The following is a 27,652-nucleotide window of genomic DNA, read 5'->3' as shown; positions in this document are numbered from 1 at the left end:
TGATTATGGCTGTCAAATCTAAACCAAAGGTTGTGCACTCAAATCTTTTGCTGTATTTAGTTTATTTTGGCATCCGGATGATGATTCTAGCATGAAATTGCTTGGGCACCTGTTAATTTTTAAGATTTTGACACATTTAGCTCAAATGTACAATCATGTGCTAAAAACGCATTTAAAGCAATAAAAAGGTGATTATGGCTGTCAAACCTAAACCAAACGTTGTGGACTCAAATCTTTTGCTGTATTTAGTTTATTTTGGCATTCGAATGATGATTCTAGCATGAAATTGCTTGGGCACCTGTTAATTTTTAAGATTTTGACACTTTCAACTCAAATGTACAATCATGCGCAAAAAACGCATTTAAAAGCAATAAAAAGGTGATTATGGCTGTCAAACCTAAACCAAACGTTGTGCACTCAAATCTTTTGCTGTATTTAGTTTCATTTGGCATCCTGATGATGATTCTAGCATGAAATTGCTTGGGCACCTGTTAATTTTTAAGATTTTGACACATTCAGCTCAAATGTACACAATTGCTGATTATGGCTGTCAAATCTAAACCAAAGGTTGTGCACTCAAATCTTTTGCTGTATTTAGTTTATTTTGGCATCCGGATGATGATTCTAGCATGAAATTGCTTGGGCACCTGTTAATTTTTAAGATTTTGACACATTTAGCTCAAATGTACAATCATGCGCTAAAAACGCATTTAAAGCAATAAAAAGGTGATTATGGCTGTCAAACCTAAACCAAACGTTGTGCACTTAAATCTATTGCTGTATTTAGTTTATTTTGGCATCCGGATGATGATTCTAGCATGAAATTGCTTGGGCACCTGTTAACTTTTAAGATTTTGACACATTTAGCTCAAATGTACAATCATGCGCTAAAAACGCATTTAAAGCAAGAAAAAGGTGATTATGGCTGTCAAACCTAAACCAAACGTGCACTCAAATCTTTTGCTGTATTTAGTTTATTTTTGCATCCGGATGATGATTCTAGCATGAAATTGCTTGGGCACCTGTTAATTTTTAAGATTTTGACACATTCACTTAAATGTACACAATTGCTGATTATGGCTGTCAAATCTAAACCAAAGATTGTGCACTCAAATCTTTTGCTGTATTTAGTTTATTTTGGCATCCGGATGATGATTCTAGCATGAAATTGCTTGGGCACCTGTTAATTTTTAAGATTTTGACACATTTAGCTCAAATGTACAATCATGTGCTAAAAACGCATTTAAAGCAAGAAAAAGGTGATTATGGCTGTCAAACCTAAACCAAAACGTTGTGCACTCAAATCTTTTGCTGTATTTAGTTTATTTTTGCATCCGGATGATGATTCTAGCATGAAATTGCTTGGGCACCTGTTAATTTTTAAGATGTTGACACATTCAGCTCAAATGTACACAATTGCTGATTATGGCTGTCAAATCTAAACCAAACGTTGTGCACTCAAATCTTTTGCTGTATTTAGTTTATTTTGGCATTCGAATGATGATTCTAGCATGAAATTGCTTGGGCACCTGTTAATTTTTAAGGTTTTGACACATTTAGCTCAAATGTACACAATTGCTGATTATGGCTGTCAAATCTAAACCAAACGTTGTGCACTCAAATCTTTTGCTGTATTTAGTTTATTTTGGCATCCGGATGATGATTCTAGCATGAAATTGCTTGGGCATCTGTTAATTTTTAAGATTTTGACACATTTAGCTCAAATGTACAATCATGCGCTAAAAACGCATTTAAAGCAAGAAAAAGGTGATTATGGCTGTCAAACCTAAACCAAAACGTTGTGCACTGAAATCTTTTGCTGTATTTAGTTTATTTTTGCATCCGGATGATGATTCTAGCATGAAATTGCTTGGGCACCTGTTAATTTTTAAGATTTTGACACATTTAGCTCAAATGTACAATCATGCGCTAAAAACGCATTTAAAGCAATAAAAAGGTGATTATGGCTGTCAAACCTAAACCAAACGTTGTGCACTCAAATCTATTGCTGTATTTAGTTTATTTTGGCATCCGGATGATGATTCTAGCATGAAATTGCTTGGGCACCTGTTAATTTTTAGGATTTTGACACATTCAGCTCAAATGTACACAATTGCTGATTATGGCTGTCAAATCTAAACCAAACGTTGTGCACTCAAATCTTTTGCTGTATTTAGTTTATTTTGGCATCCGGATGATGATTCTAGCATGAAATTGCTTGGGCACCTGTTAATTTTTAAGGTTTTGACACATTTAGCTCAAATGTACAATCATGCGCTAAAAACGCATTTAAAGCAATAAAAAGGTGATTATGGCTGTCAAAGCTAAACCAAGGTTGTGGATTCAAATCTTTTGCTGTATTTAGTTTATTTTGGCATCCGGATGATGATTCTAGCATGAAATTGCTTGGGCATCTGTTAATTTTTAAGATTTTGACACATTCAGCTCAAATGTACAATCATGCGCTAAAAACGCATTTAAAAGCAATAAAAAGGTGATTATGGCTGTCAAACCTAAACCAAACATTGTGCACTCAAATCTTTTGCTGTATTTAGTTTATTTTGGCATCCGGATGATGATTCTAGCATGAAATTGCTTGGGCACCTGTTAATTTTTAAGATTTTGACACTTTCAGTTCAAATGTACAATCATGCGCAAAAAACGCATTTAAAAGCAATAAAAAGGTGATTATGGCTGTCAAACCTAAACCAAACGTTGTGCACTCAAATCTTTTGCTGTATTTAGTTTCATTTGGCATCCTGATGATGATTCTAGCATGAAATTGCTTGGGCACCTGTTAATTTTTAAGATTTTGACATATTCAGCTCAAATGTACACAATTGCTGATTATGGCTGTCAAATCTAAACCAAAGGTTGTGCACTCAAATCTTTTGCTGTATTTAGTTTATTTTGGCATCCGGATGATGATTCTAGCATGAAATTGCTTGGGCACCTGTTATTTTTTAAGATTTTGACATATTTAGCTCAAATGTACAATCATGCGCTAAAAACGCATTTTAAGCAATAAAAAGGTGATTATGGCTGTCAAACCTAAACCAAACGTTGTGCACTCAAATCTATTGCTGTATTTAGTTTAATTTGGGATCCGGATGATGATTCTAGCATGAAATTGCTTGGGCACCTGTTAATTTTTAGGATTTTGACACATTCAGCTCAAATGTACACAATTGCTGATTATGGCTGTCAAATCTAAACCAAACGTTGTGCACTCAAATCTTTTGCTGTATTTAGTTTATTTTGGCATCCGGATGATGATTCTAGCATGAAATTGCTTGTTCACCTGTTAATTTTTAAGATTTTGACACATTCAGCTCAAATGTACACAATTGCTGATTATGGCTGTCAAATCTAAACCAAACGTTGTGCACTCAAATCTTTTGCTGTATTTAGTTTATTTTGGCATCCGGATGATGATTCTAGCATGAAATTGCTTGGGCACCTGTTAATTTTTAAGATTTTGACACATTTAGCTCAAATGTTGTCAACTTCCGCTTACCCGCAGGACTTAAATCGGGAAATATGTCCTGATCGACTCTCCAATTAAAGGGTTAGAAATTCCCCTTTTTCCTCACCAGCTCTAAGGCGTCAGCGTGAGGAGACGGGAATTAAATAAGCCGATATATCAAAGTGGATTCACCTAGGTTTGTTCACTGTCATCTTATCATGAGGCCAATCCGTTTTCATACACCTATCAATCCTGAGTGAGTAACCACACACACAGAGCCCAGGAATGCTAGCATGTACACCTCACTTCATTGGCAGCTCCACTTTTCTAAGTTGTTTGCATTTGTTATTGACCTAGTAATTTAATAATCCTTGTTAGAATCATACGGATTTGTTACATATCAAGCTGGAGTATTTGACTTTATTAATACAGATGGAAGCATTGGTTAGAGGTTATTCAAATGCACTTACCTTCCTCCAAACGTCCGTTACTGTTGTCCGTCTTGGGAAAAAAATAATGAGGTGGACTTAAAATGTCCGGAATAAATAAAATAAAATAAAAAAATAATGAGGGCTCATCAAACGTCCCAAATAAAATCATAAACAAACATTAAGGTCTTATAAAACGACCAACTTATAAAAATAAAATCATAAGCAAATGAAAAGGTCTTATAGAACGACCAAATTATAAAAATAAAATCATAAACAAATGAAAAGGTCTTATAAAACGACCAACTTATGAAAATAAAATCATAAGCAAATAAAAAGGTCTTATAGAACGACCTCAAATAAATAAAATAAAATCATAAACAAATGAGAAGGTCTTATAAAACGACCAACTTATAAATATAATAAAATCAAAACAATATGAGACAAGATAGTAGAATGATTAATACGAACCTTGTCTTTTAAATAATTTTATTAACAATAATAAGACAACCAATATAAATCAAAAATCACATTTAATGATAAAACTTTAAATCAATCAAAATAAAATAAAATAAAATAAAATAAAATAAAATAAAACAGGAGATTAAAAATAGTATAACCTTTTACAATGAGCTTTACAAGATTGATCATTCCTCGGAAAAGCTTAAGACCTGATTGACAATAAGATGTTTTTGGCAAAAATAATTTTGAAGATATGAGAGTGTATTAAATGGCCCCCACCCTAACACGCGATTTGTCATTCATATCTTCCTATTATACATCATTATTGCTAAAAGATTTGTACATTACCAATCATTGAAGAAAGGGTCCAACCACGGCTTAATCCCAGTCCTTCGTAAAAATCCAAAGTCCAGGCAGGCAGTTATATTCCATCTTCGAGAATGCACTCTGTACAGACACATCGCAGGGTGAAAAGGGGGCCTAGCTCAGAGTTGGTGACGGCCTTTTATACTCTTGGGCCACACCACTGACTCCTTCCGGTGAATGTCTCTCCGCGCACCTTCTCATATCAAAGCGCATTTGCTGGAACTCATTTTCAGTAATCTTCCACCGACGGGCCATGAAGATGAGTCATGATGAGGTCATACATTCCTTACAAATGTGTCATGGATACACAGCGTTGCATGATGAGTCATACATGAAAATATGTCAAGGTCTTCAGCTCTATTCGACAAATGATGAACGTTAAAATCAATAAAATCATATATATATTAATTAAGCAAGCATGAATAACATATATATACATTACATGTTAAATCCCAAATTCTCTCAGCTTGAATTTAACAGGTTAATTCTAATCTCTGTTGCACATCTTGTATATATCTTTGTTAAATCAAACAATACATACGGACAATCTTTTCAATGCAGTTACAGCAATATTATCAGCGATAAAAGACAGTATCGCTTATAAATGAAAGAAAAGAAAAAGAAAGACAGAAAAACTTCATAGTTGGCTTTCAATGTGTTACAAACATTGATCCAAAAATCAGGTTAACAATTATCGAATATAGATTGTGTTGTGTATTATTATTTAATTCAGGATATCATTTATTTATATTTAATTTGTATCTTATATGGAATGTCCGGGCAATGCTGAGTGGGTGGCTTAGTTGTACAGGTTTGGCGGCATCTGGTGGTTACTTTGAGGAACTACACCCAGAGGCCAAAGTTTAATTATCAGTCCTATAGACACCTATTGGTCTCTAACTAAGAATTGAGTCTAGCCCATTAATTTGCTATCTCATTTTACATGATATGGCGTTTCATCTGACCCACTCAATCCACTCAATTCAACAATGTACAATCATGTGCTAAAAACGCATTTAAAGCAAGAAAAAGGTGATTATGGCTGTCAAACCTAAACCAAAACGTTGTGCACTGAAATCTTTTGCTGTATTTAGTTTATTTTTGCATCCTGATGATGATTCTAGCATGAAATTGCTTGGGCACCTGTTAATTTTTAAGATTTTGACACATTCAGCTCAAATGTACACAATTGTGATTATGGCTGTCAAATCTAAACCAAACGTTGTGCACTCAAATCTTTTGCTGTATTTAGTTTATTTTGGCATCCGGATGATGATTCTAGCATAAAATTGCTTGGGCACCTGTTAATTTTTAAGATTTTGACACATTTAGCTCAAATGTACAATCATGCGCTAAAAACGCATTTAAAGCAATAAAAAGGTGATTATGGCTGTCAAAGCTAAACCAAGGTTGTGGACTCAAATCTTTTGCTGTATTTAGTTTATTTTGGCATCCGGATGATGATTCTAGCATGAAATTGCTTGGGCATCTGTTAATTTTTAAGATTTTGACACATTCAGCTCAAATGTACACAATTGCTGATTATGGCTGTCAAATCTAAACCAAAGGTTGTGGACTCAAATCTTTTGCTGTATTTAGTTTATTTTGGCATCCGGATGATGATTCTAGCATGAAATTGCTTGGGCATCTGTTAATTTTTAAGATTTTGACACATTTAGCTCAAATGTACAATCATGCGCTAAAAACGCATTTAAAGCAAGAAAAAGGTGATTATGGCTGTCAAATCTAAACCAAACGTTGTGCACTCAAATCTTTTGCTGTATTTAGTTTATTTTGGCATCCGGATGATGATTCTAGCATGAAATTGCTTGGGCATCTGTTAATTTTTAAGATTTTGACACATTTAGCTCAAATGTACAATCATGCGCTAAAAACGCATTTAAAGCAAGAAAAAGGTGATTATGGCTGTCAAACCTAAACCAAAACGTTGTGGACTCAAATCTTTTGCTGTATTTAGTTTATTTTTGCATCCGGATGATGATTCTAGCATGAAATTGCTTGGGCACCTGTTAATTTTTAAGATTTTGACACATTTAGCTCAAATGTACAATCATGCGCTAAAAACGCATTTAAAGCAATAAAAAGGTGATTATGGCTGTCAAACCTAAACCAAACGTTGTGCACTCAAATCTATTGCTGTATTTAGTTTATTTTGGCATCCGGATGATGATTCTAGCATGAAATTGCTTGGGCACCTGTTAATTTTTAGGATTTTGACACATTCAGCTCAAATGTACACAATTGCTGATTATGGCTGTCAAATCTAAACCAAACGTTGTGCACTCAAATCTTTTGCTGTATTTAGTTTATTTTGGCATCCGGATGATGATTCTAGCATGAAATTGCTTGGGCACCTGTTAATTTTTAAGGTTTTGACACATTTAGCTCAAATGTACAATCATGCGCTAAAAACGCATTTAAAGCAATAAAAAGGTGATTATGGCTGTCAAAGCTAAACCAAGGTTGTGGATTCAAATCTTTTGCTGTATTTAGTTTATTTTGGCATCCGGATGATGATTCTAGCATGAAATTGCTTGGGCATCTGTTAATTTTTAAGATTTTGACACATTCAGCTCAAATGTACAATCATGCGCTAAAAACGCATTTAAAAGCAATAAAAAGGTGATTATGGCTGTCAAACCTAAACCAAACATTGTGCACTCAAATCTTTTGCTGTATTTAGTTTATTTTGGCATCCGGATGATGATTCTAGCATGAAATTGCTTGGGCACCTGTTAATTTTTAAGATTTTGACACTTTCAGTTCAAATGTACAATCATGCGCAAAAAACGCATTTAAAAGCAATAAAAAGGTGATTATGGCTGTCAAACCTAAACCAAACGTTGTGCACTCAAATCTATTGCTGTATTTAGTTTATTTTGGCATCCGGATGATGATTCTAACATGAAATTGCTTGGGCACCTGTTAATTTTTAAGATTTTGACACATTCAGCTCAAATGTACACAATTGTGATTATGGCTGTCAAATCTAAACCAAACGTTGTGCACTCAAATCTTTTGCTGTATTTAGTTTATTTTGGCATCCGGATGATGATTCTAGCATGAAATTGCTTGGGCACCTGTTAATTTTTAAGATTTTGACACATTTAGCTCAAATGTACAATCATGCGCTAAAAACGCATTTAAAGCAATAAAAAGGTGATTATGGCTGTCAAAGCTAAACCAAGGTTGTGGACTCAAATCTTTTGCTGTATTTAGTTTATTTTGGCATCCGGATGATGATTCTAGCATGAAATTGCTTGGGCATCTGTTAATTTTTAAGATTTTGACACATTTAGCTCAAATGTACAATCATGCGCTAAAAACGCATTTAAAGCAATAAAAAGGTGATTATGGCTGTCAAACCTAAACCAAACGTTGTGCACTCAAATCTATTGCTGTATTTAGTTTATTTTGGCATCCGGATGATGATTCTAGCATGAAATTGCTTGGGCACCTGTTAATTTTTAGGATTTTGACACATTCAGCTCAAATGTACACAATTGCTGATTATGGCTGTCAAATCTAAACCAAACGTTGTGCACTCAAATCTTTTGCTGTATTTAGTTTATTTTGGCATCCGGATGATGATTCTAGCATGAAATTGCTTGGGCACCTGTTAATTTTTAAGATTTTGACACATTCACTTAAATGTACACAATTGCTGATTATGGCTGTCAAATCTAAACCAAAGGTTGTGCACTCAAATCTTTTGCTGTATTTAGTTTATTTTGGCATCCGGATGATGATTCTAGCATGAAATTGCTTGGGCACCTGTTAATTTTTAAGATTTTGACACATTTAGCTCAAATGTACAATCATGTGCCAAAAACGCATTTAAAGCAAGAAAAAGGTGATTATGGCTGTCAAACCTAAACCAAAACGTTGTGCACTCAAATCTTTTGCTGTATTTAGTTTATTTTTGCATCCGGATGATGATTCTAGCATGAAATTGCTTGGGCACCTGTTAATTTTTAAGATGTTGACACATTCAGCTCAAATGTACACAATTGCTGATTATGGCTGTCAAATCTAAACCAAACGTTGTGCACTCAAATCTTTTGCTGTATTTAGTTTATTTTGGCATCCGGATGATGATTCTAGAATGAAATTGCTTGGGCACCTGTTAATTTTTAAGGTTTTGACACATTTAGCTCAAATGTACAATCATGCGCTAAAAACGCATTTAAAGCAATAAAAAGGTGATTATGGCTGTCAAAGCTAAACCAAGGTTGTGGATTCAAATCTTTTGCTGTATTTAGTTTATTTTGGCATCCGGATGATGATTCTAGCATGAAATTGCTTGGGCATCTGTTAATTTTTAAGATTTTGACTCATTCAGCTCAAATGTACAATCATGCGCTAAAAACGCATTTAAAGCAATAAAAAGGTGATTATGGCTGTCAAACCTAAACCAAACGTTGTGCACTCAAATCTTTTGCTGTATTTAGTTTAATTTGGGATCCGGATGATGATTCTAGCATGAAATTGCTTGGGCACCTGTTAATTTTTTAGATTTTGACACATTCAGCTCAAATGTACACAATTGCTGATTATGGCTGTCAAATCTAAACCAAAGGTTGTGCACTCAAATCTTTTGCTGTATTTAGTTTATTTTGGCATCCGGATGATGATTCTAGCATGAAATTGCTTGTTCACCTGTTCATTTTTAAGATTTTGACACATTCAGCTCAAATGTACACAATTGCTGATTATGGCTGTCAAATCTAAACCAAAGGTTGTGCACTCAAATCTTTTGCTGTATTTAGTTTATTTTGGCATCCGGATGATGATTCTAGCATGAAATTGCTTGGGCATCTGTTAATTTTTAAGATTTTGACACATTCAGCTCAAATGTACAATCATGCGCTAAAAACGCATTTAAAAGCAATAAAAAGGTGATTAGGGCTGTCAAACCTAAACCAAACGTTGTGCACTCAAATCTTTTGCTGTATTTAGTTTATTTTGGCATCCGGATGATGATTCTAGCATGAAATTGCTTGGGCACCTGTTAATTTTTAAGATTTTGACACATTTAGCTCAAATGTACAATCATGCGCTAAAAACGCATTTAAAGCAATAAAAAGGTGATTATGGCTGTCAAACCTAAACCAAACGTTGTGCACTCAAATCTATTGCTGTATTTAGTTTAATTTGGGATCCGGATGATGATTCTAGCATGAAATTGCTTGGGCACCTGTTAATTTTTAGGATTTTGACACATTCAGCTCAAATGTACACAATTGCTGATTATGGCTGTCAAATCTAAACCAAACGTTGTGCACTCAAATCTTTTGCTGTATTTAGTTTATTTTGGCATCCGGATGATGATTCTAGCATGAAATTGCTTGGGCACCTGTTAATTTTTAAGATTTTGACACATTTAGCTCAAATGTACAATCATGCGCTAAAAACGCATTTAAAGCAATAAAAAGGTGATTATGGCTGTCAAACCTAAACCAAACGTTGTGCACTCAAATCTATTGCTGTATTTAGTTTATTTTGGCATCCGGATGATGATTCTAGCATGAAATTGCTTGGGCACCTGTTAATTTTTAGGATTTTGACACATTCAGCTCAAATGTACACAATTGCTGATTATGGCTGTCAAATCTAAACCAAACGTTGTGCACTCAAATCTTTTGCTGTATTTAGTTTATTTTGGCATCCGGATGATGATTCTAGCATGAAATTGCTTGGGTACCTGTTAATTTTTAAGATTTTGACACATTTAGCTCAAATGTACAATCATGCGCTAAAAACGCATTTAAAGCAATAAAAAGGTGATTATGGCTGTCAAACCTAAACCAAACGTTGTGCACTCAAATCTATTGCTGTATTTAGTTTATTTTGGCATCCGGATGATGATTCTAGCATGAAATTGCTTGGGCACCTGTTAATTTTTAGGATTTTGACACATTCAGCTCAAATGTACACAATTGCTGATTATGGCTGTCAAATCTAAACCAAACGTTGTGCACTCAAATCTTTTGCTGTATTTAGTTTATTTTGGCATCCGGATGATGATTCTAGCATGAAATTGCTTGGGCACCTGTTAATTTTTAAGATTTTGACACATTTAGCTCAAATGTACAATCATGTGCTAAAAACGCATTTAAAGCAAGAAAAAGGTGATTATGGCTGTCAAACCTAAACCAAAACGTTGTGCACTGAAATCTTTTGCTGTATTTAGTTTATTTTTGCATCCTGATGATGATTCTAGCATGAAATTGCTTGGGCACCTGTTAATTTTTAAGATTTTGACACATTCAGCTCAAATGTACACAATTGTGATTATGGCTGTCAAATCTAAACCAAACGTTGTGCACTCAAATCTTTTGCTGTATTTAGTTTATTTTGGCATCCGGATGATGATTCTAGCATGAAATTGCTTGGGCACCTGTTAATTTTTAAGATTTTGACACATTTAGCTCAAATGTACAATCATGCGCTAAAAACGCATTTAAAGCAATAAAAAGGTGATTATGGCTGTCAAAGCTAAACCAAGGTTGTGGACTCAAATCTTTTGCTGTATTTAGTTTATTTTGGCATCCGGATGATGATTCTAGCATGAAATTGCTTGGGCATCTGTTAATTTTTAAGATTTTGACACATTCAGCTCAAATGTACACAATTGCTGATTATGGCTGTCAAATCTAAACCAAAGGTTGTGGACTCAAATCTTTTGCTGTATTTAGTTTATTTTGGCATCCGGATGATGATTCTAGCATGAAATTGCTTGGGCATCTGTTAATTTTTAAGATTTTGACACATTTAGCTCAAATGTACAATCATGCGCTAAAAACGCATTTAAAGCAAGAAAAAGGTGATTATGGCTGTCAAATCTAAACCAAACGTTGTGCACTCAAATCTTTTGCTGTATTTAGTTTATTTTGGCATCCGGATGATGATTCTAGCATGAAATTGCTTGGGCATCTGTTAATTTTTAAGATTTTGACACATTTAGCTCAAATGTACAATCATGCGCTAAAAACGTATTTAAAGCAAGAAAAAGGTGATTATGGCTGTCAAACCTAAACCAAAACGTTGTGCACTGAAATCTTTTGCTGTATTTAGTTTATTTTTGCATCCGGATGATGATTCTAGCATGAAATTGCTTGGGCACCTGTTAATTTTTAAGATTTTGACACATTTAGCTCAAATGTACAATCATGCGCTAAAAACGCATTTAAAGCAATAAAAAGGTGATTATGGCTGTCAAACCTAAACCAAACGTTGTGCACTCAAATCTATTGCTGTATTTAGTTTATTTTGGCATCCGGATGATGATTCTAGCATGAAATTGCTTGGGCACCTGTTAATTTTTAGGATTTTGACACATTCAGCTCAAATGTACACAATTGCTGATTATGGCTGTCAAATCTAAACCAAACGTTGTGCACTCAAATCTTTTGCTGTATTTAGTTTATTTTGGCATCCGGATGATGATTCTAGCATGAAATTGCTTGGGCACCTGTTAATTTTTAAGGTTTTGACACATTTAGCTCAAATGTACAATCATGCGCTAAAAACGCATTTAAAGCAATAAAAAGGTGATTATGGCTGTCAAAGCTAAACCAAGGTTGTGGATTCAAATCTTTTGCTGTATTTAGTTTATTTTGGCATCCGGATGATGATTCTAGCATGAAATTGCTTGGGCATCTGTTAATTTTTAAGATTTTGACACATTCAGCTCAAATGTACAATCATGCGCTAAAAACGCATTTAAAAGCAATAAAAAGGTGATTATGGCTGTCAAACCTAAACCAAACGTTGTGCACTCAAATCTTTTGCTGTATTTAGTTTATTTTGGCATCCGGATGATGATTCTAGCATGAAATTGCTTGGGCACCTGTTAATTTTTAAGATTTTGACACATTCAGCTCAAATGTACACAATTGTGATTATGGCTGTCAAATCTAAACCAAACGTTGTGCACTCAAATCTTTTGCTGTATTTAGTTTATTTTGGCATCCGGATGATGATTCTAGCATTAAATTGCTTGGGCACCTGTTAATTTTTAAGATTTTGACACATTCTGCTCAAACGTACAATCATGCGCAAAAACGCATTTAAAGCAATAAAAAGATGATTATGGCTGTCAAACCTAAACCAAACGTTGTGCACTCAAATCTTTTGCTGTATTTAGTTTAATTTGGGATCCGGATGATGATTCTAGCATGAAATTGCTTGGGCACCTGTTAATTTTTAAGATTTTGACACATTCAGCTCAAATGTACACAATTGCTGATTATGGCTGTCAAATCTAAACCAAAGGTTGTGCACTCAAATCTTTTGCTGTATTTAGTTTATTTGGGCATCCGGATGATGATTCTAGCATGAAATTGCTTGGGCACCTGTTAATTTTTAAGATTTTGACTCATTCAGCTCAAATGTACAATCATGCGCTAAAAACGCATTTAAAGCAATAAAAAGGTGATTATGGCTGTCAAACCTAAACCAAACGTTGTGCACTCAAATCTTTTGCTGTATTTAGTTTAATTTGGGATCCGGATGATGATTCTAGCATGAAATTGCTTGGGCACCTGTTAATTTTTAAGATTTTGACACATTCAGCTCAAATGTACACAATTGCTGATTATGGCTGTCAAATCTAAACCAAAGGTTGTGCACTCAAATCTTTTGCTGTATTTAGTTTATTTTGGCATCCGGATGATGATTCTAGCATGAAATTGCTTGGGCACCTGTTAATTTTTAAGATTTTGACACATTTAGCTCAAATGTACAATCATGCGCTAAAAACGCATTTAAAGCAATAAAAAGATGATTATGGCTGTCAAAGCTAAACCAAGGTTGTGGACTCAAATCTTTTGCTGTATTTAGTTTATTTTGGCATCCGGATGATGATTCTAGCATGAAATTGATTGGGCACCTGTTAATTTTTAAGATTTTGACACATTTAGCTCAAATGTACAATCATGCGCTAAAAACGCATTTAAAGCAATAAAAAGGTGTTTATGGCTGTCAGACCTAAACCAAACGTTGTGGACTCAAATCTTTTGCTGTATTTAGTTTATTTTGGCATTCGAATGATGATTCTAGCATGAAATTGCTTGGGCACCTGTTAATTTTTAAGATTTTGACACTTTCAGCTCAAATGTACAATCATGCGCAAAAAACGCATTTAAAAGCAATAAAAAGGTGATTATGGCTGTCAAACCTAAACCAAACGTTGTGCACTCAAATCTTTTGCTGTATTTAGTTTATTTTGGCATCCGGATGATGATTCTAGCATGAAATTGCTTGGGCACCTGTTAATTTTTAAGATTTTGACACATTCAGCTCAAATGTACACAATTGCTGATTATGGCTGTCAAATCTAAACCAAAGGTTGTGCACTCAAATCTTTTGCTGTATTTAGTTTATTTTGGCATCCGGATGATGATTCTAGCATGAAATTGCTTGGGCACCTGTTAACTTTTAAGATTTTGACACATTTAGCTCAAATGTACAATCATGCGCTAAAAACGCATTTAAAGCAAGAAAAAGGTGATTATGGCTGTCAAACCTAAACCAAACGTGCACTCAAATCTTTTGCTGTATTTAGTTTATTTTTGCATCCGGATGATGATTCTAGCATGAAATTGCTTGGGCACCTGTTAATTTTTAAGATTTTGACACATTCACTTAAATGTACACAATTGCTGATTATGGCTGTCAAATCTAAACCAAAGGTTGTGCACTCAAATCTTTTGCTGTATTTAGTTTATTTTGGCATCCGGATGATGATTCTAGCATGAAATTGCTTGGGCACCTGTTAATTTTTAAGATTTTGACACATTTAGCTCAAATGTACAATCATGTGCCAAAAACGCATTTAAAGCAAGAAAAAGGTGATTATGGCTGTCAAACCTAAACCAAACGTTGTGCACTCAAATCTTTTGCTGTATTTAGTTTAATTTGGGATCCGGATGATGATTCTAGCATGAAATTGCTTGGGCACCTGTTAATTTTTTAGATTTTGACACATTCAGCTCAAATGTACACAATTGCTGATTATGGCTGTCAAATCTAAACCAAAGGTTGTGCACTCAAATCTTTTGCTGTATTTAGTTTATTTTGGCATCCGGATGATGATTCTAGCATGAAATTGCTTGTTCACCTGTTCATTTTTAAGATTTTGACACATTCAGCTCAAATGTACACAATTGCTGATTATGGCTGTCAAATCTAAACCAAAGGTTGTGCACTCAAATCTTTTGCTGTATTTAGTTTATTTTGGCATCCGGATGATGATTCTAGCATGAAATTGCTTGGGCATCTGTTAATTTTTAAGATTTTGACACATTCAGCTCAAATGTACAATCATGCGCTAAAAACGCATTTAAAAGCAATAAAAAGGTGATTAGGGCTGTCAAACCTAAACCAAACGTTGTGCACTCAAATCTTTTGCTGTATTTAGTTTATTTTGGCATCCGGATGATGATTCTAGCATGAAATTGCTTGGGCACCTGTTAATTTTTAAGATTTTGACACATTTAGCTCAAATGAACAATCATGCGCTAAAAACGCATTTAAAGCAATAAAAAGGTGATTATGGCTGTCAAACCTAAACCAAACGTTGTGCACTCAAATCTATTGCTGTATTTAGTTTATTTTGGCATCCGGATGATGATTCTAGCATGGAATTGCTTGGGCACCTGTTAATTTTTAAGATTTTGACACATTCAGCTCAAATGTACACAATTGTGATTATGGCTGTCAAATCTAAACCAAACGTTGTGCACTCAAATCTTTTGCTGTATTTAGTTTATTTTGGCATCCGGATGATGATTCTAGCATGAAATTGCTTGGGCACCTGTTAATTTTTAAGATTTTGACACATTTAGCTCAAATGTACAATCATGCGCTAAAAACGCATTTAAAGCAATAAAAAGGTGATTATGGCTGTCAAACCTAAACCAAACGTTGTGCACTCAAATCTATTGCTGTATTTAGTTTAATTTGGGATCCGGATGATGATTCTAGCATGAAATTGCTTGGGCACCTGTTAATTTTTAGGATTTTGACACATTCAGCTCAAATGTACACAATTGCTGATTATGGCTGTCAAATCTAAACCAAACGTTGTGCACTCAAATCTTTTGCTGTATTTAGTTTATTTTGGCATCCGAATGATGATTCTAGCATGAAATTGCTTGTTCACCTGTTAATTTTTAAGATTTTGACACATTCAGCTCAAATGTACACAATTGCTGATTATGGCTGTCAAATCTAAACCAAACGTTGTGCACTCAAATCTTTTGCTGTATTTAGTTTATTTTGGCATCCGGATGATGATTCTAGCATGAAATTGCTTGGGCACCTGTTAATTTTTAAGATTTTGACACATTTAGCTCAAATGTACGATCATGTGCTAAAAACGCATTTAAAGCAAGAAAAAGGTGATTATGGCTGTCAAACCTAAACCAAAACGTTGTGCACTGAAATCTTTTGCTGTATTTAGTTTATTTTTGCATCCTGATGATGATTCTAACATGAAATTGCTTGGGCACCTGTTAATTTTTAAGATTTTGACACATTCAGCTCAAATGTACACAATTGTGATTATGGCTGTCAAATCTAAACCAAACGTTGTGCACTCAAATCTTTTGCTGTATTTAGTTTATTTGGGCATCCGGATGATGATTCTAGCATGAAATTGCTTGGGCACCTGTTAATTTTTAAGATTTTGACTCATTCAGCTCAAATGTACAATCATGCGCTAAAAACGCATTTAAAGCAATAAAAAGGTGATTATGGCTGTCAAACCTAAACCAAACGTTGTGCACTCAAATCTTTTGCTGTATTTAGTTTAATTTGGGATCCGGATGATGATTCTAGCATGAAATTGCTTGGGCACCTGTTAATTTTTAAGATTTTGACACATTCAGCTCAAATGTACACAATTGCTGATTATGGCTGTCAAATCTAAACCAAAGGTTGTGCACTCAAATCTTTTGCTGTATTTAGTTTATTTTGGCATCCGGATGATGATTCTAGCATGAAATTGCTTGGGCACCTGTTAATTTTTAAGATTTTGACACATTTAGCTCAAATGTACAATCATGCGCTAAAAACGCATTTAAAGCAATAAAAAGATGATTATGGCTGTCAAAGCTAAACCAAGGTTGTGGACTCAAATCTTTTGCTGTATTTAGTTTATTTTGGCATCCGGATGATGATTCTAGCATGAAATTGATTGGGCACCTGTTAATTTTTAAGATTTTGACACATTTAGCTCAAATGTACAATCATGCGCTAAAAACGCATTTAAAGCAATAAAAAGGTGTTTATGGCTGTCAGACCTAAACCAAACGTTGTGGACTCAAATCTTTTGCTGTATTTAGTTTATTTTGGCATTCGAATGATGATTCTAGCATGAAATTGCTTGGGCACCTGTTAATTTTTAAGATTTTGACACTTTCAGCTCAAATGTACAATCATGCGCAAAAAACGCATTTAAAAGCAATAAAAAGGTGATTATGGCTGTCAAACCTAAACCAAACGTTGTGCACTCAAATCTTTTGCTGTATTTAGTTTATTTTGGCATCCGGATGATGATTCTAGCATGAAATTGCTTGGGCACCTGTTAATTTTTAAGATTTTGACACATTCAGCTCAAATGTACACAATTGCTGATTATGGCTGTCAAATCTAAACCAAAGGTTGTGCACTCAAATCTTTTGCTGTATTTAGTTTATTTTGGCATCCGGATGATGATTCTAGCATGAAATTGCTTGGGCACCTGTTAACTTTTAAGATTTTGACACATTTAGCTCAAATGTACAATCATGCGCTAAAAACGCATTTAAAGCAAGAAAAAGGTGATTATGGCTGTCAAACCTAAACCAAACGTGCACTCAAATCTTTTGCTGTATTTAGTTTATTTTTGCATCCGGATGATGATTCTAGCATGAAATTGCTTGGGCACCTGTTAATTTTTAAGATTTTGACACATTCACTTAAATGTACACAATTGCTGATTATGGCTGTCAAATCTAAACCAAAGGTTGTGCACTCAAATCTTTTGCTGTATTTAGTTTATTTTGGCATCCGGATGATGATTCTAGCATGAAATTGCTTGGGCACCTGTTAATTTTTAAGATTTTGACACATTTAGCTCAAATGTACAATCATGTGCCAAAAACGCATTTAAAGCAAGAAAAAGGTGATTATGGCTGTCAAACCTAAACCAAACGTTGTGCACTCAAATCTTTTGCTGTATTTAGTTTAATTTGGGATCCGGATGATGATTCTAGCATGAAATTGCTTGGGCACCTGTTAATTTTTTAGATTTTGACACATTCAGCTCAAATGTACACAATTGCTGATTATGGCTGTCAAATCTAAACCAAAGGTTGTGCACTCAAATCTTTTGCTGTATTTAGTTTATTTTGGCATCCGGATGATGATTCTAGCATGAAATTGCTTGTTCACCTGTTCATTTTTAAGATTTTGACACATTCAGCTCAAATGTACACAATTGCTGATTATGGCTGTCAAATCTAAACCAAAGGTTGTGCACTCAAATCTTTTGCTGTATTTAGTTTATTTTGGCATCCGGATGATGATTCTAGCATGAAATTGCTTGGGCATCTGTTAATTTTTAAGATTTTGACACATTCAGCTCAAATGTACAATCATGCGCTAAAAACGCATTTAAAAGCAATAAAAAGGTGATTAGGGCTGTCAAACCTAAACCAAACGTTGTGCACTCAAATCTTTTGCTGTATTTAGTTTATTTTGGCATCCGGATGATGATTCTAGCATGAAATTGCTTGGGCACCTGTTAATTTTTAAGATTTTGACACATTTAGCTCAAATGAACAATCATGCGCTAAAAACGCATTTAAAGCAATAAAAAGGTGATTATGGCTGTCAAACCTAAACCAAACGTTGTGCACTCAAATCTATTGCTGTATTTAGTTTATTTTGGCATCCGGATGATGATTCTAGCATGGAATTGCTTGGGCACCTGTTAATTTTTAAGATTTTGACACATTCAGCTCAAATGTACACAATTGTGATTATGGCTGTCAAATCTAAACCAAACGTTGTGCACTCAAATCTTTTGCTGTATTTAGTTTATTTTGGCATCCGGATGATGATTCTAGCATGAAATTGCTTGGGCACCTGTTAATTTTTAAGATTTTGACACATTTAGCTCAAATGTACAATCATGCGCTAAAAACGCATTTAAAGCAATAAAAAGGTGATTATGGCTGTCAAACCTAAACCAAACGTTGTGCACTCAAATCTATTGCTGTATTTAGTTTAATTTGGGATCCGGATGATGATTCTAGCATGAAATTGCTTGGGCACCTGTTAATTTTTAGGATTTTGACACATTCAGCTCAAATGTACACAATTGCTGATTATGGCTGTCAAATCTAAACCAAACGTTGTGCACTCAAATCTTTTGCTGTATTTAGTTTATTTTGGCATCCGAATGATGATTCTAGCATGAAATTGCTTGTTCACCTGTTAATTTTTAAGATTTTGACACATTCAGCTCAAATGTACACAATTGCTGATTATGGCTGTCAAATCTAAACCAAACGTTGTGCACTCAAATCTTTTGCTGTATTTAGTTTATTTTGGCATCCGGATGATGATTCTAGCATGAAATTGCTTGGGCACCTGTTAATTTTTAAGATTTTGACACATTTAGCTCAAATGTACGATCATGTGCTAAAAACGCATTTAAAGCAAGAAAAAGGTGATTATGGCTGTCAAACCTAAACCAAAACGTTGTGCACTGAAATCTTTTGCTGTATTTAGTTTATTTTTGCATCCTGATGATGATTCTAACATGAAATTGCTTGGGCACCTGTTAATTTTTAAGATTTTGACACATTCAGCTCAAATGTACACAATTGTGATTATGGCTGTCAAATCTAAACCAAACGTTGTGCACTCAAATCTTTTGCTGTATTTAGTTTATTTTGGCATCCGGATGATGATTCTAGCATGAAATTGCTTGGGCACCTGTTAATTTTTAAGATTTTGACACATTTAGCTCAAATGTACAATCATGCGCTAAAAACGCATTTAAAGCAATAAAAAGGTGATTATGGCTGTCAAAGCTAAACCAAGGTTGTGGACTCAAATCTTTTGCTGTATTTAGTTTATTTTGGCATCCGGATGATGATTCTAGCATGAAATTGCTTGGGCATCTGTTAATTTTTAAGATTTTGACACATTTAGTTCAAATGTACAATCATGCGCTAAAAACGCATTTAAAGCAATAAAAAGGTGATTATGGCTGTCAAACCTAAACCAAACGTTGTGCACTCAAATCTATTGCTGTATTTAGTTTATTTTGGCATCCGGATGATGATTCTAGCATGAAATTGCTTGGGCACCTGTTAATTTTTAGGATTTTGACACATTCAGCTCAAATGTACACAATTGCTGATTATGGCTGTCAAATCTAAACCAAACGTTGTGCACTCAAATCTTTTGCTGTATTTAGTTTATTTTGGCATCCGGATGATGATTCTAGCATGAAATTGCTTGGGCACCTGTTAACTTTTAAGATTTTGACACATTTAGCTCAAATGTACAATCATGCGCTAAAAACGCATTTAAAGCAAGAAAAAGGTGATTATGGCTGTCAAACCTAAACCAAACGTGCACTCAAATCTTTTGCTGTATTTAGTTTATTTTTGCATCCGGATGATGATTCTAGCATGAAATTGCTTGGGCACCTGTTAATTTTTAAGATTTTGACACATTCACTTAAATGTACACAATTGCTGATTATGGCTGTCAAATCTAAACCAAAGGTTGTGCACTCAAATCTTTTGCTGTATTTAGTTTATTTTGGCATCCGGATGATGATTCTAGCATGAAATTGCTTGGGCACCTGTTAATTTTTAAGATTTTGACACATTTAGCTCAAATGTACAATCATGTGCCAAAAACGCATTTAAAGCAAGAAAAAGGTGATTATGGCTGTCAAACCTAAACCAAAACGTTGTGCACTCAAATCTTTTGCTGTATTTAGTTTATTTTTGCATCCGGATGATGATTCTAGCATGAAATTGCTTGGGCACCTGTTAATTTTTAAGATGTTGACACATTCAGCTCAAATGTACACAATTGCTGATTATGGCTGTCAAATCTAAACCAAACGTTGTGCACTCAAATCTTTTGCTGTATTTAGTTTATTTTGGCATCCGGATGATGATTCTAGCATGAAATTGCTTGGGCACCTGTTAATTTTTAAGATTTTGACACATTTAGCTCAAATGTACAATCATGCGCTAAAAACGCATTTAAAGCAATAAAAAGGTGATTATGGCTGTCAAACCTAAACCAAACGTTGTGCACTCAAATCTATTGCTGTATTTAGTTTAATTTGGGATCCGGATGATGATTCTAGCATGAAATTGCTTGGGCACCTGTTAATTTTTAGGATTTTGACACATTCAGCTCAAATGTACACAATTGCTGATTATGGCTGTCAAATCTAAACCAAACGTTGTGCACTCAAATCTTTTGCTGTATTTAGTTTATTTTGGCATCCGAATGATGATTCTAGCATGAAATTGCTTGTTCACCTGTTAATTTTTAAGATTTTGACACATTCAGCTCAAATGTACACAATTGCTGATTATGGCTGTCAAATCTAAACCAAACGTTGTGCACTCAAATCTTTTGCTGTATTTAGTTTATTTTGGCATCCGGATGATGATTCTAGCATGAAATTGCTTGGGCACCTGTTAATTTTTAAGATTTTGACACATTTAGCTCAAATGTACGATCATGTGCTAAAAACGCATTTAAAGCAAGAAAAAGGTGATTATGGCTGTCAAACCTAAACCAAAACGTTGTGCACTGAAATCTTTTGCTGTATTTAGTTTATTTTTGCATCCTGATGATGATTCTAACATGAAATTGCTTGGGCACCTGTTAATTTTTAAGATTTTGACACATTCAGCTCAAATGTACACAATTGTGATTATGGCTGTCAAATCTAAACCAAACGTTGTGCACTCAAATCTTTTGCTGTATTTAGTTTATTTTGGCATCCGGATGATGATTCTAGCATGAAATTGCTTGGGCACCTGTTAATTTTTAAGATTTTGACACATTTAGCTCAAATGTACAATCATGCGCTAAAAACGCATTTAAAGCAATAAAAAGGTGATTATGGCTGTCAAAGCTAAACCAAGGTTGTGGACTCAAATCTTTTGCTGTATTTAGTTTATTTTGGCATCCGGATGATGATTCTAGCATGAAATTGCTTGGGCATCTGTTAATTTTTAAGATTTTGACACATTTAGCTCAAATGTACAATCATGCGCTAAAAACGCATTTAAAGCAATAAAAAGGTGATTATGGCTGTCAAACCTAAACCAAACGTTGTGCACTCAAATCTATTGCTGTATTTAGTTTATTTTGGCATCCGGATGATGATTCTAGCATGAAATTGCTTGGGCACCTGTTAATTTTTAGGATTTTGACACATTCAGCTCAAATGTACACAATTGCTGATTATGGCTGTCAAATCTAAACCAAACGTTGTGCACTCAAATCTTTTGCTGTATTTAGTTTATTTTGGCATCCGGATGATGATTCTAGCATGAAATTGCTTGGGCACCTGTTAACTTTTAAGATTTTGACACATTTAGCTCAAATGTACAATCATGCGCTAAAAACGCATTTAAAGCAAGAAAAAGGTGATTATGGCTGTCAAACCTAAACCAAACGTGCACTCAAATCTTTTGCTGTATTTAGTTTATTTTTGCATCCGGATGATGATTCTAGCATGAAATTGCTTGGGCACCTGTTAATTTTTAAGATTTTGACACATTCACTTAAATGTACACAATTGCTGATTATGGCTGTCAAATCTAAACCAAAGGTTGTGCACTCAAATCTTTTGCTGTATTTAGTTTATTTTGGCATCCGGATGATGATTCTAGCATGAAATTGCTTGGGCACCTGTTAATTTTTAAGATTTTGACACATTTAGCTCAAATGTACAATCATGTGCCAAAAACGCATTTAAAGCAAGAAAAAGGTGATTATGGCTGTCAAACCTAAACCAAAACGTTGTGCACTCAAATCTTTTGCTGTATTTAGTTTATTTTTGCATCCGGATGATGATTCTAGCATGAAATTGCTTGGGCACCTGTTAATTTTTAAGATGTTGACACATTCAGCTCAAATGTACACAATTGCTGATTATGGCTGTCAAATCTAAACCAAACGTTGTGCACTCAAATCTTTTGCTGTATTTAGTTTATTTTGGCATCCGGATGATGATTCTAGCATGAAATTGCTTGGGCACCTGTTAATTTTTAAGGTTTTGACACATTTAGCTCAAATGTACAATCATGCGCTAAAAACGCATTTAAAGCAATAAAAAGGTGATTATGGCTGTCAAAGCTAAACCAAGGTTGTGGATTCAAATCTTTTGCTGTATTTAGTTTATTTTGGCATCCGGATGATGATTCTAGCATGAAATTGCTTGGGCATCTGTTAATTTTTAAGATTTTGACTCATTCAGCTCAAATGTACAATCATGCGCTAAAAACGCATTTAAAGCAATAAAAAGGTGATTATGGCTGTCAAACCTAAACCAAACGTTGTGCACTCAAATCTTTTGCTGTATTTAGTTTAATTTGGGATCCGGATGATGATTCTAGCATGAAATTGCTTGGGCACCTGTTAATTTTTTAGATTTTGACACATTCAGCTCAAATGTACACAATTGCTGATTATGGCTGTCAAATCTAAACCAAAGGTTGTGCACTCAAATCTTTTGCTGTATTTAGTTTATTTTGGCATCCGGATGATGATTCTAGCATGAAATTGCTTGTTCACCTGTTCATTTTTAAGATTTTGACACATTCAGCTCAAATGTACACAATTGCTGATTATGGCTGTCAAATCTAAACCAAAGGTTGTGCACTCAAATCTTTTGCTGTATTTAGTTTATTTTGGCATCCGGATGATGATTCTAGCATGAAATTGCTTGGGCATCTGTTAATTTTTAAGATTTTGACACATTCAGCTCAAATGTACAATCATGCGCTAAAAACGCATTTAAAAGCAATAAAAAGGTGATTAGGGCTGTCAAACCTAAACCAAACGTTGTGCACTCAAATCTTTTGCTGTATTTAGTTTATTTTGGCATCCGGATGATGATTCTAGCATGAAATTGCTTGGGCACCTGTTAATTTTTAAGATTTTGACACATTTAGCTCAAATGTACAATCATGCGCTAAAAACGCATTTAAAGCAATAAAAAGGTGATTATGGCTGTCAAACCTAAACCAAACGTTGTGCACTCAAATCTATTGCTGTATTTAGTTTATTTTGGCATCCGGATGATGATTCTAGCATGAAATTGCTTGGGCACCTGTTAATTTTTAGGATTTTGACACATTCAGCTCAAATGTACACAATTGCTGATTATGGCTGTCAAATCTAAACCAAACGTTGTGCACTCAAATCTTTTGCTGTATTTAGTTTATTTTGGCATCCGGATGATGATTCTAGCATGAAATTGCTTGGGTACCTGTTAATTTTTAAGATTTTGACACATTTAGCTCAAATGTACAATCATGCGCTAAAAACGCATTTAAAGCAATAAAAAGGTGATTATGGCTGTCAAACCTAAACCAAACGTTGTGCACTCAAATCTATTGCTGTATTTAGTTTATTTTGGCATCCGGATGATGATTCTAGCATGAAATTGCTTGGGCACCTGTTAATTTTTAGGATTTTGACACATTCAGCTCAAATGTACACAATTGCTGATTATGGCTGTCAAATCTAAACCAAACGTTGTGCACTCAAATCTTTTGCTGTATTTAGTTTATTTTGGCATCCGGATGATGATTCTAGCATGAAATTGCTTGTTCACCTGTTAATTTTTAAGATTTTGACACATTCAGCTCAAATGTACACAATTGCTGATTATGGCTGTCAAATCTAAACCAAAGGTTGTGCACTCAAATCTTTTGCTGTATTTAGTTTATTTTGGCATCCGGATGATGATTCTAGCATGAAATTGCTTGGGCACCTGTTAATTTTTAACATTTTGACACATTTAGCTCAAATGTACAATCATGCGCTAAAAACGCATTTAAAGCAATAAAAAGGTGATTATGGCTGTCAAACCTAAACCAAACGTTGTGCACTCAAATCTATTGCTGTATTTAGTTTATTTTGGCATCCGGATGATGATTCTAGCATGGAATTGCTTGGGCACCTGTTAATTTTTAAGATTTTGACACATTCAGCTCAAATGTACACAATTGTGATTATGGCTGTCCAATCTAAACCAAACGTTGTGCACTCAAATCTTTTGCTGTATTTAGTTTATTTTGGCATCCGGATGATGATTCTAGCATGAAATTGCTTGGGCACCTGTTAATTTTTAAGATTTTGACACATTCTGCTCAAATGGACAATCATGCGCACAAACACATTTAAAGCAATAAAAAGATGATTATGGCTGTCAAACCTAAACCAAACGTTGTGCACTCAAATCTTTTGCTGTATTTAGTTTAATTTGGGATCCGGATGATGATTCTAGCATGAAATTGCTTGGGCACCTGTTAATTTTTAAGATTTTGACACATTCAGCTCAAATGTACACAATTGCTGATTATGGCTGTCAAATCTAAACCAAAGGTTGTGCACTCAAATCTTTTGCTGTATTTAGTTTATTTTGGCATCCGGATGATGATTCTAGCATGAAATTGCTTGGGCACCTGTTAATTTTTAAGATTTTGACACATTTAGCTCAAATGTACAATCATGCGCTAAAAACGCATTTAAAGCAATAAAAAGGTGATTATGGCTGTCAAACCTAAACCAAACGTTGTGCACTCAAATCTATTGCTGTATTTAGTTAAATTTGGGATCCGGATGATGATTCTAGCATGAAATTGCTTGGGCACCTGTTAATTTTTAGGATTTTGACACATTCAGCTCAAATGTACACAATTGCTGATTATGGCTGTCAAATCTAAACCAAACGTTGTGCACTCAAATCTTTTGCTGTATTTAGTTTATTTTGGCATCCGAATGATGATTCTAGCATGGAATTGCTTGGGCACCTGTTAATTTTTAAGATTTTGACACATTCAGCTCAAATGTACACAATTGTGATTATGGCTGTCAAATCTAAACCAAACGTTGTGCACTCAAATCTTTTGCTGTATTTAGTTTATTTTGGCATCCGGATGATGATTCTAGCATGAAATTGCTTGGGCACCTGTTAATTTTTAAGATTTTGACACATTCAGCTCAAATGTACACAATTGCTGATTATGGCTGTCAAATCTAAACCAAAGGTTGTGCACTCAAATCTTTTGCTGTATTTAGTTTATTTTGGCATCCGGATGATGATTCTAGCATGAAATTGCTTGGGCACCTGTTAATTTTTAAGATTTTGACACATTTAGCTCAAATGTACAATCATGCGCTAAAAACGCATTTAAAGCAATAAAAAGGTGATTATGGCTGTCAAACCTAAACCAAACGTTGTGCACTCAAATCTATTGCTGTATTTAGTTAAATTTGGGATCCGGATGATGATTCTAGCATGAAATTGCTTGGGCACCTGTTAATTTTTAGGATTTTGACACATTCAGCTCAAATGTACACAATTGCTGATTATGGCTGTCAAATCTAAACCAAACGTTGTGCACTCAAATCTTTTGCTGTATTTAGTTTATTTTGGCATCCGAATGATGATTCTAGCATGAAATTGCTTGTTCACCTGTTATTTTTTAAGATTTTGACACATTCAGCTCAAATGTACACAATTGCTGATTATGGCTGTCAAATCTAAACCAAACGTTGTGCACTCAAATCTTTTGCTGTATTTAGTTTATTTTGGCATCCGGATGATGATTCTAGCATGAAATTGCTTGGGCACCTGTTAATTTTTAAGATTTTGACACATTTAGCTCAAATGTACAATCATGTGCTAAAAACGCATTTAAAGCAAGAAAAAGGTGATTATGGCTGTCAAACCTAAACCAAAACGTTGTGCACTGAAATCTTTTGCTGTATTTAGTTTATTTTTGCATCCTGATGATGATTCTAACATGAAATTGCTTGGGCACCTGTTAATTTTTAAGATTTTGACACATTCAGCTCAAATGTACACAATTGTGATTATGGCTGTCAAATCTAAACCAAACGTTGTGCACTCAAATCTTTTGCTGTATTTAGTTTATTTTGGCATCCGGATGATGATTCTAGCATGAAATTGCTTGGGCACCTGTTAATTTTTAAGATTTTGACACATTTAGTTCAAATGTACAATCATGCGCTAAAAACGCATTTAAAGCAATAAAAAGGTGATTATGGCTGTCAAACCTAAACCAAACGTTGTGCACTTAAATCTATTGCTGTATTTAGTTTATTTTGGCATCCGGATGATGATTCTAGCATGAAATTGCTTGGGCACCTGTTAACTTTTAAGATTTTGACACATTTAGCTCAAATGTACAATCATGCGCTAAAAACGCATTTAAAGCAAGAAAAAGGTGATTATGGCTGTCAAACCTAAACCAAACGTGCACTCAAATCTTTTGCTGTATTTAGTTTATTTTTGCATCCGGATGATGATTCTAGCATGAAATTGCTTGGGCACCTGTTAATTTTTAAGATTTTGACACATTCACTTAAATGTACACAATTGCTGATTATGGCTGTCAAATCTAAACCAAAGATTGTGCACTCAAATCTTTTGCTGTATTTAGTTTATTTTGGCATCCGGATGATGATTCTAGCATGAAATTGCTTGGGCACCTGTTAATTTTTAAGATTTTGACACATTTAGCTCAAATGTACAATCATGTGCTAAAAACGCATTTAAAGCAAGAAAAAGGTGATTATGGCTGTCAAACCTAAACCAAAACGTTGTGCA

This window comes from Festucalex cinctus, chromosome 14 (assembly GCF_051991245.1).
Source record: "Festucalex cinctus isolate MCC-2025b chromosome 14, RoL_Fcin_1.0, whole genome shotgun sequence".
NCBI lineage: Eukaryota > Metazoa > Chordata > Actinopteri > Syngnathiformes > Syngnathidae > Festucalex > Festucalex cinctus.
Note: the sequence above shows the minus strand (reverse complement) of the source record.